Source organism: Phyllobates terribilis, unplaced genomic scaffold, assembly GCF_046119375.1.
Source record: "Phyllobates terribilis strain yellow unplaced genomic scaffold, ASM4611937v1 Scaffold_10__3_contigs__length_209671492, whole genome shotgun sequence".
Taxonomy (NCBI): Eukaryota; Metazoa; Chordata; class Amphibia; order Anura; family Dendrobatidae; genus Phyllobates; species Phyllobates terribilis.
Genome location: NW_027362770.1, coordinates 204,559,239 through 204,579,075, shown reverse-complemented (window position 1 = coordinate 204,579,075; position 19,837 = coordinate 204,559,239). Strand labels below are relative to the sequence as shown.

Sequence of the window (19,837 nt, the reverse complement as noted above, 5' to 3'; positions counted from 1 at the left end):
TGCACTTTCTCCGCAGCTGTTGTGTCTTCCTGCACTTCTCCGCAGATGTTCTGTCCTCCTGCACCTTCTCCGCAGCTGTTGTGTCCTCCTGCACCTTCTCCGCAGCTGTTGTGTCTTCCTGCACTTCTCTGCAGCTGTTGTGTCCTCTTGCACCTTCTCCGCAGCTGTTGTGTTTTCCTGCACTTCTCCACAGCTGTTGTGTCTTCCTGCACTTCTCTGCAGCTGTTGTGTCCTCCTGCACTTCTCCGCAGCTGTTGTGTCCTCTTGCACCTTCTCCGCAGCTGCTTTGTCCTCCTGCACTTCTCCGCAGCTGTTGTGTCCTCCTGCACTTCTCCGCAGCTGTTGTGTCCTCCTGTACTTCTCTGCAGCTGTTGTGTCCTCCTTCTCCGCCTCCGCAGCTGTTGTGTCCTCCTGCACTTCTCCGCAGCTGTTGTGTCCTCCTTCACCTTCTCCGCAGCTGTTGTGTCCTCCTTCACCTTCTCCGCAGCTGTTGTGTCCTCTTGCACCTTCTCCGCAGCTGTTGTGTCCTCCTGCACTTCTCCGCAGCTGTTGTGTCCTCCTGCACTTCTCCGCAGCTATTGTGTCCTCCTGCACTTCTCTGCAGCTGTTGTGTCCCCTTGCACTTCTCTGCAGCTGTTGTGTCCCCTTGCACTCCTCCGCAGCTGTTGTGTCCTCCTGCACCTTCTCCGCAGCTGTTGTGTCCTCCTGCACCTTCTCCGCAGCTGTTGTGTCCTCCTGCACCTTCTCCGCAGCTGTTGTGTCCTCCTGCACCTTCTCCGCAGCTGTTGTGTCCTCCTGCACTTCTCCGCAGCTGTTGTGTCCTCCTGCACTTCTCTGCAGCTGTTGTGTCCTCCTGCACCTTCTCCGCAGCTGTTGTGTCCTCCTGCACCTTCTCCGCAGCTGTTCTGTCCTCTTGCACCTTCTCCGCAGCTGTTGTGCCCTCCTGCACTTCTCTGCAGCTGTTGTGTCCCCTTGCACTTCTCTGCAGCTGTTGTGTCCTCCTGCACTTCTCCGCAGCTGTTGTGTACTCCTGCACCTTCTCCGCAGCTGTTGTGTCCTCCTGCACATTCTCCGCAGCTGTTGTGTCCTCCTGCACTTCTCCGCAGCTGTTGTGTCCCCTTGCACTTCTCTGCAGCTGTTGTGTCCTCCTGCACCTTCTCCGCAGCTGTTGTGTCCTCCTGCACATTCTCCGCAGCTGTTGTGTCCTCCTGCACATTCTCCGCAGCTGTTGTGTCCTCCTGCACTTCTCCGCAGCTGTTGTGTCCTCCTGCACCTTCTCCGCAGCTGTTGTGTCCTCCTGCATTTCTCCGCAGCTGTTGTGTCCTCCTGCACCTTCTCCGCAGCTGTTCTGTCCTCTTGCACCTTCTCCGCAGCTGTTGTGTCCTCCTGCACTTCTCTGCAGCTGTTGTGTCCCCTTGCACTTCTCTGCAGCTGTTGTGTCCTCCTGCACTTCTCCGCAGCTGTTGTGTACTCCTGCACCTTCTCCGCAGCTGTTGTGTCCTCCTGCACATTCTCCGCAGCTGTTGTGTCCTCCTGCACTTCTCCGCAGCTGTTGTGTCCCCTTGCACTTCTCTGCAGCTGTTGTGTCCTCCTGCACCTTCTCCGCAGCTGTTGTGTCCTCCTGCACATTCTCCGCAGCTGTTGTGTCCTCCTGCACATTCTCCGCAGCTGTTGTGTCCTCCTGCACCTTCTCCGCAGCTGTTGTGTCCTCCTGCACCTTCTCCGCAGCTGTTGTGTCCTCCTGCATTTCTCCGCAGCTGTTGTGTTCTCCTGCACCTTCTCCGCAGCTGTTCTGTCCTCTTGCACCTTCTCCGCAGCTGTTGTGTCCTCCTGCACTTCTCTGCAGCTGTTGTGTCCCCTTGCACTTCTCTGCAGCTGTTGTGTCCTCCTGCACTTCTCCGCAGCTGTTGTGTACTCCTGCACCTTCTCCGCAGCTGTTGTGTCCTCCTGCACATTCTCCGCAGCTGTTGTGTCCTCCTGCACTTCTCCGCAGCTGTTGTGTCCCCTTGCACTTCTCTGCAGCTGTTGTGTCCTCCTGCACCTTCTCCGCAGCTGTTGTGTCCTCCTGCACATTCTCCGCAGCTGTTGTGTCCTCCTGCACCTTCTCCGCAGCTGTTGTGTCCTCCTGCACTTCTCGGCAGCTCGAGCCATTAGGCTGGGCGTCATCATCAGTGGCTTTCACTAGTCTAAATTCCCCAATCTTCACCTTCACAGAGTTCTCTTTTTCTTCTGCAGCCTGAACAAGTGTGAAGACTTTCTGTCTCAGGATGTTTCCCTGTTCTTCTTGCATCTTACTCTCATTCTGTTTATCCGCCGAGCTTTGTCTCAGCTGTTTTATCTGTTACCTGAGAAGCTTCATTCCTGTTTCCAGCCTATGGATCTTTCGATAGTTCCACTGCTATATAGTGGCTTGCGAAAGTATTCACCCCCTTGGCTTTTTACCTATTTTGTTACATTACTACCTGTGTGGAAATATTTCTGTAATCATAGAATCATAGAATCATAGAATCATAGAATCATAGAATGGTAGAGTTGGAAGGGACCTCCTGGGTCATCTGGTCCAACCCCCTGCTCAAAGCAGGATTCACTAGATCATCTCAGACAGATGTCTGTCCAGCCTCTGTCTGAAGACGTCCATTGAAGGGGAACTCACCACCTCTCGTGGCCGCCTGTTCCACTCACTAATCACCCTAACTGTCAAAAAGTTTTTTCTAATATCTAATCTGTGTCTCCTCCCATTTAGTTTCATCCCATTGCTTCTAGTCTTTCCTTGTGCAAATGAGAATAAAGATGATCCTTCTACAATGTGACAGCCCTTGACATATTTGTAGACAGCTATTAAGTCTCCTCTCAGTCTTCTTTTTTGCAGCTAAACATTCCCAAATCCTGCAACCGTTCCTCATAGGACATGGTTTGCAGACCGGTCACCATTCTGGTCGCTCTTCTCTGAACTTGCTCCAGTTTGTCTATGTCTTTTTTAAAATGTGGTGCCCAAAACTGTACACAGTATTCCAGATGAGGTCTGACCAAAGAGGAGTAAAGACCGATAATGACTTCACGTGATCTAGACTGTATGCTTCTGTTAATACATCCCAGAATTGTATTTGCCTTTTTTGCTGCTGCATCACCCTGTTGACTCATGTTCAGTCTATGATCTATTAGTATACCTAAGTCTTTTTCACATGTACTGTTGCTTAGCTCTATTCCTCCCATTCTGTAGATGCTTTTTTCATTTTTATTGCCCAGATGTAGTACTTTGCATTTTTCCCTGTTAAAAACCATTCTGTTGGTTGCTGCCCACTGCTCCAGTTTATTTAGGTCTTTTTGAATCCTCTCTCTCTCTTCTCTAGTATTAGCTATCCCTCCTAGCTTTGTGTCATCAGCAAATTTAATCATTATGTTTAATCAGAAGAAGAAATACAGCAAAATAAGACTTTGCCAGCAATGAATAACCTTGTAAGCCCTCAGAATCCTCCTGGATGGAGAAAGAAGAATGTTGTGAAGAAAAAACGGAGAGTGGTGGTCATGGGGGATTCCCTGTTAAGAGGAACAGAGGCCGCTATCTGCAGACCAGACATAACCTCAAGAGAAATGTGCTGTCTTCCAGGAGCAAAAATTAAAGATGTGTCTGACAGGATATCAAGACTCTTCAGACCTACAGATCACTACCCATTCCTGCTAATACATGTGGGGACAAATGACACCGCAAGAAAGGACCTGGAAACCATCTGCAGTGACTTTGAAGACTTGGGCAAGAAAGTGAAAGAATTGGGAGCGCAGGTGGTCTTCTCATCCATCCTCCCAGTGGATGGCCATGGAACAATGAGGTGGAATAAGATTCTACAGGTGAACAACTGGCTACGTCGATGGTGCCGTCAACAAGGATTTGGATTTCTGGATCACGGAATGAATTACCTATACGATGGACTACTTGCTAGAGATGGGGTGCACCTTACGAAGACTGGAAAACATGTATTTGGAAGTCGCCTTGCTACACTCATCAGAAGAGCTTTATACCAGAACAATGTGGGAAGGGAAGCAAAAGGCCAGAAAAAGCCATACAGCTGACAAATACTATTGAGATCTCTGCTACTGGAAGTGGAAAGGAAGAACAAAGACAAAAAAATCTAAATAATAAAAATATGGGAGGAAGAGAAACCAATCACAAACTAAAATGTTTTTATACAAATGCACAAAGCATGGGCAACAAACAAGGAGAATTGGAACTACTAATGCAGGAAAAGGAATATGATGTCATTGGAATCACTGAAACTTGGTGGGACGATACACATGATTGGAATAAAAGGCTAAAAGGATACAACTTATTTGCAAGAAACAGACTTGATAAACGAGGAGGAGGTGTTGCATTGTATGTTAGAAAAGCGAATATCTGCACAGAGATTGAAGCTTCAGAGACTGGGAGTTCTGTGGAAACTGTTTGGGTAAGAATACAAGGAGAGAACAACGGAAAGGACACCATTGTAGGCATTTACTACAGGCCACCTGGGCAAGCTGAAGATATGGATGAACTCTTTATGTATCAAATGACCAAGTTCTCCAAAAAATATGACGTAGTGGTCATGGGAGATTTCAACTATCCAGACATTTGTTGGGAATCTCTCTCAAGTAAAACTAACAGGTCAAGCAAATTCTTATCCTCTCTTGCTGACAACTTTATCTTCCAAAAGGTAGGGGAGAAAACAAGGGGATCTGCTACTTTGGATCTAATCCTTATAAACAGGGAGGAAATGGTTGAGGAGGTAAAGGTGGCTGGGACCCTAGGAGGCAGCGATCATGCTATTATAGAATTTTGGATAACTAGAGGAGGAAGACATGTGAAGACTCAAACTTCAAGGTTAGATTTCAGAAAGGCAGATTTTAAGCGACTCAGAAAGAGAATAGGAGGGATCCAATGGCTGGATGTCCTTAAGGACAAAAATGTCCAGGAAGGATGGGAAATTTTTAAAAATGAGATTCTCAAAGCACAATCGTTAACAATCCCGAAAAGTAGGAAGAATGGGATGCATTTAAGGAAACCAGGATGGATGGACACAGAACTTAAACACATGCTAAAAAGAAAGAAAGAAATGTTTATTAAATGGAAAGAGGGAGGCATATCTAAAGAAGATTATAATGCAGTCTGCAGATCCTGCAGGGCACGTATCAGGTTAGCTAAAGCTGACAATGAATTAAGGCTTGCAAGAGATGTCAAAAGCAATAAAAAAGGATTTTGGGGGTATGTCAAAAGTAAAAGAAAAGTCAAAGATGCTATAGGATTTTTACAGGATGAAAATGGAGAAATGGTAAGAGAGGATGTTGAGAAGGCCGAACTTTTTAATTCCTATTTTGCATCTGTTTTCTCTCAGAAAGAAAATGTAACATCAACTGATCTTCACTGTCCTTTTAAAGGAATAGAGGAATCCAAGTTATCTGTAAACAGAAAGATTGTGAGGGAATATTTAGCTAACATAAATGAGTTCAAGTCTCCAGGTCCAGATGAATTACACCCCAGAGTACTGAAGGAGATCGTAGAAGAAATTTTAGAACCACTCTCCATAATCTTTGAAAATTCTTGGAGAACAGGAGAAGTCCCAGAAGACTGGAGAAGAGCAAATGTTGTTCCTATCTTCAAAAAGGGGAAGAAGGTGGACCCAGGGAAGTATAGGCCGGTGAGTCTGACTTCTATACCAGGAAAGATCTTTGAACAAATTATTAAACAACATGTATGTAAGTACATGGATAAGAATGAAGTGATTAACCAGAGTCAGCATGGGTTTGTAACTAACAAGTCATGTCAGACTAACTTAATTTCCTTCTATGACAGAATCACTGACTGGGTGGATCAGGGAAATGCTGTAGATATAGTATATCTTGACTTCAGCAAAGCATTTGACAAAGTATCTCACACCATCCTTATTGAAAAAATGACCAAGTATGCAATGGACCAGGCAACTGTTAGGTGGATTCATAACTGGCTTAGTGATCGGACTCAAAGGGTGGTTGTAAATGGCTTCACATCCAGCTGGATGAATGTCTCAAGTGGGGTACCACAGGGCTCCGTCCTGGGACCTGTATTGTTCAACATCTTTATCAATGATTTAGATGAAGGAATTGAGGGTAAACTGATTAAATTTGCTGATGACACAAAGCTAGGAGGGATAGCTAATACTAGAGAAGAGAGAGAGAGGATTCAAAAAGACCTAAATAAACTGGAGCAGTGGGCAGCAACCAACAGAATGGTTTATAACAGGGAAAAATGCAAAGTACTACATCTGGGCAATAAAAATGAAAAAAGCATATACAGAATGGGAGGAATAGAGCTAAGCAACAGTACATGTGAAAAAGACTTAGGTATACTAATAGATCATAGACTGAACATGAGTCAACAGTGTGATGCAGCAGCAAAAAAGGCAAATACAATTCTGGGATGTATTAACAGAAGCATACAGTCTAGATCACGTGAAGTCATTATCGGTCTTTACTCCTCTTTGGTCAGACCTCATCTGGATACTGTGTACAGTTTTGGGCACCACATTTTAAAAAGACATCGACAAACTGGAGCAAGTTCAGAGAAGAGCGACCAGAATGGTGACTGGTCTGCAAACCATGTCCTATGAGGAACGGTTGCAGGATTTGGGAATGTTTAGCTTGCAAAAAAGAAGACTGAGAGGAGACTTAATAGCTGTCTACAAATATGTCAAGGGCTGTGTGATGAAAGCCGGCCGGTGGGTGCAGCTCTCTGGCGCCCCCTTACCTCTCAGGTCAGTCAAGGTACTGCACCTAGAGAAAGTAGTGCCAGGTAGCTGCAACCAGCGCAGGGAACACGGTAGTGTGTTATCCCTTCAACGTCACTACACAGCACAACTCGCTAGCGCCCTCTTAGCCTCAGGTCAGTCAAGGAACTGCACCTAGGATAAGCGGTCGCCAGAGAGACTGTCCTGTAACCTACTGGGTATCGGGGCCCTCTGTAGTGAGGGCGGTATATATATCTTCCTTGGCCGCGCCAGGAATATATATATCTGAGCCTCCGACCGTCACTACCAGCCTTCCCCAATCCCCAGTTGGTATGCTGCCACCAGTCCCTATTTTAGATATACGCCCAGTCCGTGAATGGGCCTATATCGGGTCAGGAACCAACCCTGGGTAGCGTTTTTGGCTTGAGCCGAGCTCACACGGACGTGCGTTCGTTATGCAGAATAAAAGGCAGGCCCACAATTACTTGAGGTAATTGATTATAATAATACACTAGATACACGATATACAACTAAATATACACAGGTATAAGGTCAGGCTAAACTATACAACAATGGAATACAACACACAGAATCACCACAGCATATCAGTTACCGGTTTCTTGATTTTCTTGTGACGCAGGGAGAGGATTCTGCGGTCGCAGGCACGGTTCTTTGTTACAGGCTGAGGCCTACCACCGCATGGTCAAACTGCTCCTCCCCTTGGTGGCCTCAGCTGGTGCTCAGATGTTCAGCACACCACTCTTGGGTCAAGACTGACTTGTCTCTTGTCTGTCCTGCTATCTTACCTGCCCCGTCCCGCCCACTGCTGGTGAGGTCAGCTGGCTCAGTCTCCACCCTCAGGTCTAACTTCGATCAGAAGCCCAAATTCTATGGAACCCAATAACTTCTTCTGGGATGGTCTCAGGATACCCCCAGGGGTTCCCATGGATTCGGGCCGCCGTAACCGACCTTTTGATATCAATTATGATACCATACGGTCCTCAGGAATGGCTCAGCGCTATATCTTGTCTTCCAGAGCACGTACAAACGTCTACCGCGGAGGCTTGTGTGCGCATTGGCTCCGGGACGCCGTGATATTTTTTTATTGGCCCATCCCATGCAACATGCGTGTGCTTTTCATGTTTCTATATCTTATGCCTCCATGCTTGTGACAGACAAAGAAACTAGTCCTATGGGACAAATGGTCAGGTACAGATAGACGAAGCACCCCCCCCTGCTGGCTGTGTTTCCTCTCGAAGTCTTTGAAGCTCCTAGCATTCAAGTGTTAAGTAGGCTTCTTATCTTACAGGAGCCTGGATGGGGGGAAACTATCTAGTTGACGTTTTAACAGAAGGTCCCAAGGGTGGGGGCTGCTGAAGTGTGGCCATCCCTGGATATGATTTATCATTACCAAGATGGCGGCTACAGGTTCATCACAGGCTGTCACATTGTAGAAGGATCATCTTTATTCTCATTTGCACAAGGAAAGACTAGAAGCAATGGGATGAAACTAAATGGGAGGAGACACAGATTAGATATTAGAAAAAACTTTTTGACAGTTAGGGTGATTAATGAGTGGAACAGGCTGCCACGAGAGGTGGTGAGTTCCCCTTCAATGGACGTCTTCAAACAGAGGCTGGACAGACATCTGTCTGAGATGATCTAGTGAATCCTGCTTTGAGCAGGGGGTTGGACCAGATGACCCAGGAGGTCCCTTCCAACTCTACCATTCTATGATTCTATGATTCTATGATTCTATGATTCTAGTATAATTATTATTATTACAGCGACATTATTATTAAAACGTGGCGCTTTACATGTCAAAAGGGGTCACCGACTGGTACTAAATGGTACTAGAGGAGAGAGGACCCTGCCCACGAGGGCGCACAAACAATCTACAAGGGGTGGGTGAGGATACAGTAGGTGAGGGTAGAGCTGGTCGTGCAGCGGTATGCTGGAGCAAGGCTTACCGCAGATTGTTCGCTTGTCACAAGAAGGGTCTTCAGGTTCCCTTTCAAGGTTTCCACGGTAGGCGACAGTCTGATGTGTTGGGGTACAGCGTTATCACAGTAGGGGAGATGCACGGGACAAATCTGTCCAGAGCCTAAATCATGTTAAGCTTCCAGGAGCTCACAACTAAGCAGATTAAATCCTGCACCGATAAATATGAAGGCAAAAGGCTTCTTTTTAATGACTGCAGGAGTGGGAGGAATCAGACGCTGTGGTCTTCTGGCTCCTGTCTGTCACGGTAAACCCGTGACACCTTGCAAGCTTCAACACAATGCTCACAAGGTAGACAGCAGCGGTGGTCATTCTACTAGACAACGAGCTAAATCCTTTATGATGATAGAGGACAACATCTGCAAGTAGTTTGTATGTTCTCCCCGTGTTTGCGGGGGTTTCCTCCAGGTTCTCCGGTTACCTCCTCAGTAAAAAAGCAGCCTTACAGGAGTGTTCACAGTTAAAAAAATTAGAGCCTAATGTTACACGCACCCCGCTAGGTTCACATAGGGCGAGATGGGTGTCATGAATTCTTTGGAATCCTGGGGGAACCGTTACTCAGGGCGACCATAGACCATGTGCTGCAGCTTCTCTCAGGCACACTATAGATTCAATTGCTGACCAGACACATCTGACAAGAGTCTTTTTCATCAGTTTAACAGTGGAATTTAATCTGAAGCATGGCCAGTGCAATTCAGGGATATTACAGCCACAATCTTCATTACAGTACAGTCTGAGTTTCTTGAGCAACCGGCTCCAGTAACAATACAGTAGTTTGTTCACAAGGCACAATATTACAGTCTCGTCGGTAGCATAATTCAGCATAGATTAGATCTCTTAGCAGAACACTTCTATGCATACACAACCACAGGCTTTTCCTTCACGAGGACACAATAGTACACAGCATTCTTTATCCTGCATGGAGATGGAGGGGGGGAGAGTTTGATGAGGGAGATGATCCCTGTGACAAAATTCCTTCCAGTCCTTATCTTCCTGCCTGATAATACTCTGCACTGTTAGTTCAGGGAGTTTATTTGACCTGTGTTTAGTTTCTCTCCTGATCTGAATCCTGTCCAGTTGCCTTTTGTCAGATCCAGATAACACACCACCTTTCTCTTCAGCTTCAGACAGACTACAATAACAAGTTCACCACAATCCCCCTGGGGCCCTGCTAAAACACTCCCTCTCTCCTGTGACTGTGTTAACCCCTCTAGTTGCTGGATTCTTCTGAAGCACAACACTTCCTGTCTCCTGTGCTATTTGTAACAGTTGCTGGATGCTTTTGAAGCAACAGCACTACTTCTGCATGTCACACTCTTCCCTCCTTTTTGAATGTCATCCTCGATATTCATCTTAATTGGACAATCTGAGCAATTCTGAGACAGTGGTGAAAGTTGAGTAACTTTATATACAAATTGGCATAACATTTCTAAACATTTATAACAACCTATTCTATGACCTTTTTCTTGTAGTACTCCTGTAAGAAATAAACAATTAACTCAATCAGCGTCTTCAGCTGGAGCTTTTCGTACATCTTCAACCAGCTCTCTATGACTAGGCCTTAACAGTTCTTTGTTTCTACAGTCTTTTAACCTCTTTACAGCCCAAGGCGTACTAATACGTATCTGCACCCTGGGCTTTAAGAGCCAGGTACGTATTTGTACGCCCTGTTGATTTCGCCCCCACACAGGCTCGATCGCTGTCGTACTGATTGTCACAGCTGACACCCGGTGCTATGTGCAGGGTGTCATCAATACTCACCTCCTCTCCCGTCCTCCAGCGCTGTCTGCCGCGGCTTCCCGGATGTTGACACCAGACAGCCGGAAGATACTTTGGTCATGCGCAGTGCATTACCAAAGTATCTTCTGCATCTGCAGCGCTGACAGCCTGTATAGCACAGGTGCTCCATCCCTATGCTGTACAGGCAATTAGAATGTAAAGAGTGAAAGTACCATAGTAGGACAAAGTATAAAAGTCCAAAAAGTGTTAAAAAATGGAAAAAAAAATTGTAAAAAAAAATAAAAATATAATGTACCCATCAATAAATATTATTCTGAAAAAAAACCAAAAAAACAATAAAAGTACACATATTTGGTATCGACGCGTCCGGAACAACCTGACCTATAAAACTGTCCCACTAGTTAACCCCTTTAGTGAACACGATAAAAAAAAAAGCTAAGCAAAAAACAATGCTTTATCATCATACCACCAAAAACAAAAAATGGAATAACACGCGATAAAAAGGACGAATGTAAATAAAAATGGTACCGCTGAAAACGTCATCTTGTTCCGCAAAAAAACAAGCTGCCATACAGCTCCATCAGACGAAAAATAAAAAAGTTATAGCTCTCAGAATAAAGCGATGCTAAAAATTTTTTTTTTCTATAAAATAGCTTTTATTGTGTAAAAGCGCCAAAACATAGAAATACGATATAAATGTGGTACCGCTGTAAACGTACTGACCCGAAGAGTAAAGCTGCCTCATCAATTTTACCACACGCGGAACAGCATAAAAAAAAACCCATAAAAACAATTTCGGAATTGTTGTTTTTTGTTTATTCTGCCTCCCAAAAATCGGAATAGAAAGCGATCAAAAAATGTCACGTGCCTGAAAATGGCACCAATAAAAACATCAACTCATCCCGCAAAAAACAAGCCGTCACATGACTCTGTCGACCAAAATATGGAAAAATTATAGCTCAAAATATGGCGATGCAAAAACTAGATTTTACAAAAAAATGCGTCTTTTAGTGTGTGACAGCTGTCAGTCATAAAAACCCGATATAAATCTGGTATCTCTGTAATCGCACCGACCCGAAGAATAAAGTCGTCTAATCACTTATACCGCACGAGGAACGGCGTAAAAAATAAACTATAGGATTAGGGTTGGGTTAGGGTTGGTGCTAGAGTTAGGGTTGGGCTAGAGTTAGGGTTGGGGTTAGGGTTAGGGTTGGGCTAGGATTAGGGTTGGGGTTGTATTTGGGTTGGGGTTAGGGTTGGGGTTGGGGTTAGGTTTGGGTTTGGGCTAGGGTTAGGGTTGGGGTTGTATTAGGGTTGGGATTTTTTTCAAAAGTAAAAAAAAAAGATGACGATATGGCGACCAGTGTTAAATGCAAGTGCTCGCTTCTTGAGTTTGCATCGGGTGCTCGGGTATACACTGAGTATCGCGGGAGCTCGAGTGACATACTCAAGTCTCTGCCCCATATGCTTCGTGGCCAAAAAAAACTCGCGGGGATTGCCTGCCATGCACGAGCGATCCCCGCATGTTTTTTTGTGGGTGTCTAATAACCGTGAAACATGCGGGGCAGGGAATCGAGCATGTCACTCGAGCACCCGCGATACATGGTGCATACCCGAGTACCTGATGCAAACTCAAGTAGCGAGCACTTGTGCTCAAGACTAATGACAACTTATTCAATATGATGGCCTAATGTTATTAAATTCTGTGACGTACCTCTGCGTTCAAAATGTTCACTATACCCCTTGATAAAATCCTTGAGGGGTCTAATTTCCAAAATGGGGTCACTTGTGGGGGGTTTCCACTGTTTAGGCATATCAGGGGCTCTCCAAATGCAACATGGCGTCCGCTAATTATTCAAGCAAATTTTACATTCAAAAAGTCAAATGGCGCTCCTTCCCTTCCGAGCCCTGCCGTGCGCCCAAACAGTGGTTTTCCCCCACATATGGGGTATGAGCTTACTCAGGAGAAATTGCACAACAAACTGCATGGTGAAATTTCTCATGTTACCATTATGAAAATGCAAAATTGGGGGCTGAAAAACATTTTTGTGGGAAAAATGTAAAAAATTTATTTTTACGGCTCAGGCTATGTGATCAGGATGCAGAAATGCTCCGGATTTTTCCTGAGCATTTCTGCATCTCCCCTGGCAGAAAAAACGCATGCGGATTGTACATGCGTTTTTTCAGCCAGGGACAAGCATTTATCACGCGTTTTGCACATGCGAATTCGCATGCGGGTTATCAAGTGATTTTAGCATCACTTGGAAAAGTGCTTGACAACTTGGTCACACTATATAAATCCATGCAACTGGCAACCAGCATATATAGTGTGACCAAGTTAGTTAAAAAAAAAAGACTAAAAATGGTAAAAAAAAACAAAAAAAAACCATTATACTCACCTTCCAATGGCCCCCAGTCTCCTTCTACGCTGCGTCCGGTCTCCCTACTGTCTCATGGTGGTGTAAAAGGACCTTCCATGACGTCATTTAGGCATGTGACAGGTCACGCGACCGCCGACGTCACATGACTGAATGACGTCATGGAAGGTCCTTTTACTCCATCGCGAGCCGCCGGGGAGCCAAGATGTACCGGATAGAAGACCGGGGGACATCGGAAGGTGAGTATAATGTTTTTTTTATTTTAAATTCCTTTTTTTAACAGGTACTATGGTACCTGGGTCTAGAGGAGAGTCTCCTCTTCTCCAGACCCGGGTACCATCCGCACATTCCATCCGCACCATCCTTCCTCTGGCCGTGCCCCACCAGTGACCAAACTTCTGTCCAGCTGCCTCGGGCCTTCTCTGGGAGAACTTGGCGCCAGCTTCCCTGGGCCTATGTGGTGCCTTCCTAGTAGGTTTAGCGAGGGGTCGCACCAATAGATGATCACGACCTCCGGTTCTTGGCTGAGGATTATTTGCCTCCACCAACTTGGGATCCGGTACCCTTTTCTTGCCTGACCCGTCACCCGTAAATCTCCTGGGTCCTTAGGGTCCTTTCTACCTTCGTGTTCCTGAGCCTCTCTATTCTTTGGTTCCTTCTCTTTCTGTTCTGTTCCTTTTTCCTCTCTCTCTCTCGCCCTGCCCGTGTCCCTGGGCCTGGTTCTGGAGCAGAACTCCAGCGGAGCCTCTGCTCCCCTTCTCCTCCACTCTCACTTTCTCCTCACAGACTGGGCCCAACTCCAAGATGGTGCCCACCTTTTATACCTCCTCCTCCGTGTCTGAGCCCAGGTGACCAGCAACCAATGAGCTCCTTCCTATGCCCAGAAACCAGCCCCTATCTGCTCCCACATCACTAGGTTCCCCCCTCCCCACTCCAGCCAGGGACATAGTCAGTCGTGCCTGCATACTAATGGGAGCATCGTAGAGCTGTCCCCCGGAAATGAGTGTGTATGTGTGAAGCCTACCGAGCCCTGGTCCATACTCCATCCTTACCCGGGAGTGGAATACCACACCTCTGGTTGAGGTGCAATACCCCTGTAGCAGCCGAACCCTCGGGGCGCTACAAATGCATGACACTCTTCTCTCAACATCTGTTTTGCTACCGCTCGATCTTCAGCACACAAGTGTTCCAGGGACACTGGGGGATCCCAGGACCCTGAGGTGGGTCGTGCAATTTCTTCCCCTGGGCAACTCCTGTTCCTTGGTGAGGAGACTGAATTCACGGTAGACCCCTGGGCTGGTCTCACACTGGCTGGATATACCATTTTAACAGTTTCGATGTGACCTAACACAGTCTTTAGATCCAGTCTAATTTCGTGTTTCGTAGTAGTCATCACCGGTACTGTCACTCGAGCAAACCCACCAGTAGGAATCGTAAGCACAGTCTCACCTTGAACTAGGCCTTCCGGAAGTTCTGGGGAGTCTTTTGGCATGAACAGTCTTTTCTGGACTTTTATTCCCGGTTCTACCCGGACTCCACACCTCACCCCCACCATTTGGTTTGCAGGGATGATGGTTGGGCGCCAGCCTACCTTGACTTCTTTTAGGTCCATTGTATTCTGTGCTTTCTTTACTCTATGAATCATATTTTCCGCCATGACGTTGGGTATGGCAAGCGATGTGGCAATTGCATCCACCACCAGCGCCCCTACCTTGTGTTTCGTGATGTCCTGACTGATTACATTATAACCCAGGATAGGATCCTCTGCCACGTTCTGATCACTGGTCACAAGAAAAGGTACCAAAAGCTCGATGGTGTTGCTGTTCTTCGTGGCCCTCAGTTGGAAAGTCACTTCCACCCAGCCTATGAAAGGGATTTCGTTCTAGTTGACAGCTTTGCCGTGGAGTTCCACTGGTCCTAAGAGTTCTTTTAGCGACTGAAGGCAGGTATGTGGCAGGTAGCGCCTTCTCCATTCTTCATTTAAAAGGCTTGCTTGGGCTCCCCGGCTGCTTTATCTCTAATAAAAAAAACACAACAATAAGATCTAGGTAACTGGTGGTCCATGCTGGAAGAAGTCTGTATCCCTTAAAGCTGTGGACCCAGCTCTACAACCCTTGGTCTAATAGTCTTTAGTCTGTGGTCAGCTCCTCACACTCCTCCGCCACTTTTTCAGTACGGACACGGATGTAAGAGCTTTTACCTTCATAAGAACAAAACTTTGTAGCATCCAATTTCCTCAAAACATATTCCATTCCTTCCTTGCGAATAAACTCCACAATCCCCATTCCATCCTTGTTTACATCAGCATAGTAGACATCTCCAGCTTCTCTCATATGATCTTTCAGATCCTGACAACTCCCCGATTGGGGAAGCCCTGAGACAAGGAATTTGTATGCAGTCTGCCAGGATGGGGGTCCGGTCCTGCCACGAGGTCCTCCATATCCACCCACCTGGGAAACTCCACATGTAACCGATGAGAACTGAACTCGTATCCATTGCATCTAAACATGGTGTCCTCCACATCCCGTAGATTCTGGAAGTTGATTGAGGCGAACGGTGCGGCGCTGCTCCCCTCTCAATTCCTCTGCTCAATGGTACGGTTCCGCCCGTACCAATGGAACAACTCCTCCAGCTCCTTCTCCCATGCATTGCCCGGTAAATTGCCCACATAAATGCGCCCATAAATGGCGGTCTGGGGGGAAAATATCTGGGCAGAGCAGGGTGATGGAAGACCCAATGTCCTGAAGTCCTTGAGCCTCCTCCTTGATGTCATTTACCCCCCCAGGTCATGTTCTGTCATGGTAACAGTCATTGTATTTTGTGTATTACTCTCCACTTGCGGGGGCGAGTTGGCATGTTGAGATCGCTCTGTTCCCTCTTGGCTGACGCAGTGTGAAGTGGTCCTTGGCTTTGGGTTACGACATTGGCCCAGTGGCACACCAACCCTGCTCCTAGGTTATTTACCAGCAACACATCTACCGGTAGGTGCCGCACTACTCCTACATCCACCATTCTGTGACTGTAACCCCAAGTCTAGATGTAGTTGGGCCCTCCGAATGTTCAGAGATTCTCGGTGACCCAGAGAAGCAGGAGGATCGGGAAGTAGTCAGCACCCATACTACTCAAAAAACAGTACCAGGCTTTCACTCAGGAGTACGATGATCAAATACATCAAGATAAGACTTTGCCAACAAAGAACAACCTTGTAAGCACTCAGAGTTGTCTTGGATGGATAAAGAAAAATGTTGTGAAGAAGAAACGGAGAGTGGTGGTCATGGGGGATTCCCTGCCCAGAGGAACAGAGGCCGCTATCTGCAGACCAGACATAACCTCAAGAGAAATGTGCTGTCTTCCAGGAGCAAAAATTATACATGTGTCTGACAGGATATCAAGACTCTTCAGACGAACAGATGATTGACTACCCATTCCTGCTAAAGGCCCCGTCACACTTAGCGACGCTGCAACGATCCCGACAACGATACGACCTGTCAGGGATCGTTGCTGCGTCGCTATGTGGTCGCTGGTGAGCTGTCAAACAGGCATGCTCACCAACGATCAGGGGAGGGAATCTTTCCACGATGTCCTGCTCCTGGTTACCAGCCTGCTGAAGCAAGAGCAAGAGCGATGTTTACCATGGTTACCACTCTGCTACGGTGAGCGGGAGGTTACCGCTCACTTTAGCAGGCTCGTAACCATGATAAACAGCGGGTTACTAGGTGCGCGTGTGCCCCTAGTAACCCGATGTTTACCATGGTTACCAGCCTGATCGCTGCTCCCGCTGGTCACACACAGCGATGTGTGCTGACTAGCGGGAGGGCAACGACCAAAAAATGGTCCAGGACATTTTGCAGCAATCAGCGACCTCACGGCAGGGGCCTGATCGCTGCAAAGTGTCACACATAGCGACATCGCTGGTGAGGTCGCTGTTGCGTCACCAAAACCGTGACACAGCAGCGATCTCGCTAGCGATCTCGCTATGTGAGACGGGGGCTTTATACATGTGAGGACAAATGACAACGCAAGAAAGGACCTGGAAACCATCTGCAGTGACTTTGAAGACTTAGGCAAACAAGTGGAAGAATTGGGAGTGCAGGTGGTCTTCTCATCCACCCTCCCAGTGGATGGCCATGGAACAATGAGGTGGAATAAGATTCTACAGGTGAACAACTGGCTGCGTCCATGGTGCCGTCAGCAAGGATTTGGATTTCTGGATCAGTGAATGAATTACCTATACGATGGACTACTTGCTAGAGATGGGGTGCACCTTACGAAGACTGGAAAACATGTATTTGGAAGTCGCCTTGCTACACTCATCAGAAGAGCTTTATACCAGAACAATGTGGGAAGGGAAGCAAAAGGCCAAGAGCTCTGCTATTAGGCTATGTGCGCACGATGCGTACCAGCTTGTGGCCTCGACGCTCCGGAATAGCCGCTCATTATGATGATGAGCAGCGCCATTTTTTTTTTTCACGTGCCAACTTTCCTCATATAGGTTAGGTCTATGGGGAAAGTTCGCATGCGGACCCACAAGAGAAATTGACATGCTGAATCAGGAAAGACACGCCCCATGTCCGTGTCCGCGGGTGATCCGCCGGTGCCCAGAGATGCATAGTGGACATGGGATTTCTAGAAAGAACATCCACTGCTATAACATCTGGACGCTGCATAACACGCAGCATCAAATCCGCAGCGTCTCCGGATCGTGCGCACATAACCTTAGAGGTGGAAAGGAAGAACAAAGACAAAAAAGTCAAAATAATAAAAATATTGGAGAAAGAGAAACCGATCACAAACTAAGATGTTTCTACACAAATGCACAAAGCCTTGGCAAGAAACAAGGAGAAGTGGAGCTACTAATCCTCATAAACAGGGAGGAGATGGAGGAGGTAAGGGTGGCTGGGACCCGAGGAGGTAAGGGTGGCTGGGACCCGAGGAGGCAAGGGTGGCTGGGACCCGAGGAGGTAAGGGTGGCTGGGACCCGAGGAGGTAAGGGTGGCTGAGACCCGAGGAGGTAAGAGTGGCTGGGACCCGAGGAGGCAGCAATCTGCTATCATGGAATTCTGGATAACTAGAGGAGGACGACCTGTGAAGAGTCAGACTTTAAGGTTGGATTTCAGAAAGGCAGATTGTAAAGGGACTCACAAAGAAGATAGGAGGGATCAGATGGCTGGATGTCCTTAAGAACAGAAATGTGCAGGAAGGATGGGAAATTGTGAAAAATGGGATTCTGAAAGCACAATCGTTAACAATCCCTAAAGGAGGGAAGAATAGGAAAGATTTAAGGAAACCAGGATGGATGAACACAGAACTTACTCGCTTGCTAAAATGGTTGAAAGAAATGTTTATCAAACAGAAAGAGGGAAGAATATCTAAAGAAGAATATACTGCTGTCTGCAGAACCTGTAGGGCACGTATCAGGTTAGCTAAAGCTGATAATGAATTAAGGCTTGCAAGAGATGTCAAAAGCAATAAGAAAGGATTTTAGGGGTATGTCAAAAGTAACTTTTTAACTCCTATTTTGCATCTGTTTTCTCTCAGAAAGAAAATGTAACATCAACTGATCTTCACTGTCCTTTTAAAGGAATAGAGGAATCCAAGTTATCTGTAAACAGAAAGATTGTGAGGGAATATTTAGCTAACATAAATGAGTTCAAGTCTCCAGGTCCAGATGAATTACACCCCAGAGTACTGAAGGAGATCGTAGAAGAAATTTTAGAACCACTCTCCATAATCTTTGAAAATTCTTGGAGAACAGGAGAAGTCCCAGAAGACTGGAGAAGAGCAAATGATGTTCCTATCTTCAAAAAGGGGAAGAAGGTGGACCCAGGGAACTATAGGCCGGTGAGTCTGACTTCTATACCAGGAAAGATCTTTGAACAAATTATTAAACAACATGTATGTAAGTACATGGATAAGAATGAAGTGATTAACCAAAGTCAGCATGGGTTTGTAACTAACAAGTCATGGCAGACTAACTTAATTTCCTTCTATGACAGAATCACTGACTGGGTGGATCAGGGAAATGCTGTAGACATAGTATATCTTGACTTCAGCAAAGCATTTGACAAAGTATCTCACACCATCCTTATTGAAAAAATGACCAAGTATGCAATGGACCAGGCAACTGTTAGGTGGATTCATAACTGGCTTAGTGATCGGACTCAAAGGGTGGTTGTAAATGGCTTCACATCCAGCTGGATGAATGTCTCAAGTGGGGTACCACAGGGCTCCGTCCTGGGACCTGTATTGTTCAACATCTTTATCAATGATTTAGATGAAGGAATTGAGGGTAAACTGATTAAATTTGCTGATGACACAAAGCTAGGAGGGATAGCTAATACTAGAGAAGAGGGAGAGAGGATTCAAAAAGACCTAAATAAACTGGAGCAGTGGGCAGCAACCAACAGAATGGTTTTTAACAGGGAAAAATGCAAAGTCCTACATCTGGGCAATAAAAATGAAAAAAGCATATACAGAATGGGAGGAATAGAGCTAAGCAACAGCACATGTGAAAAAGACTTAGGTATACTAATAGATCATAGACTGAACATGAGTCAACAGTGTGATGCAGCAGCAAAAAAGGCAAATACAATTCTGGGATGTATTAACAGAAGCATACAGTCTAGATCACGTGAAGTCATTATCGGTCTTTACTCCTCTTTGGTCAGACCTCATCTGGATACTGTGTACAGTTTTGGGCACATTTTAAAAAAGACATAGACAAACTGGAGCAAGTTCAGAGAAGAGCGACCAGAATGGTGACTGGTCTGCAAACCATGTCCTATGAGGAACGGTTGCAGGATTTGGGAATGTTTAGCTTGCAAAAAAGAAGACTGAGAGGAGACTTAATAGCTGTCTACAAATATGTCAAGGGCTGTCACATTGTAGAAGGATCATCTTTATTCTCATTTGCAGAAGGAAAGACTAGAAGCAATGGGATGAAACTAAATGGGAGGAGACACAGATTAGATATTAGAAGACACT

General features: G+C 46.2%; 1 pseudogene; it reads right to left on the bottom strand.

The window, feature by feature from the left end:
• Positions 1–14,982: 14,982 nt before the first annotated feature.
• Positions 14,983–15,626, bottom strand: LOC141164101 (serine/arginine-rich splicing factor 9 pseudogene; annotated as a pseudogene).
• Between the last annotated feature and the right edge of the window lie 4,211 nt (positions 15,627–19,837).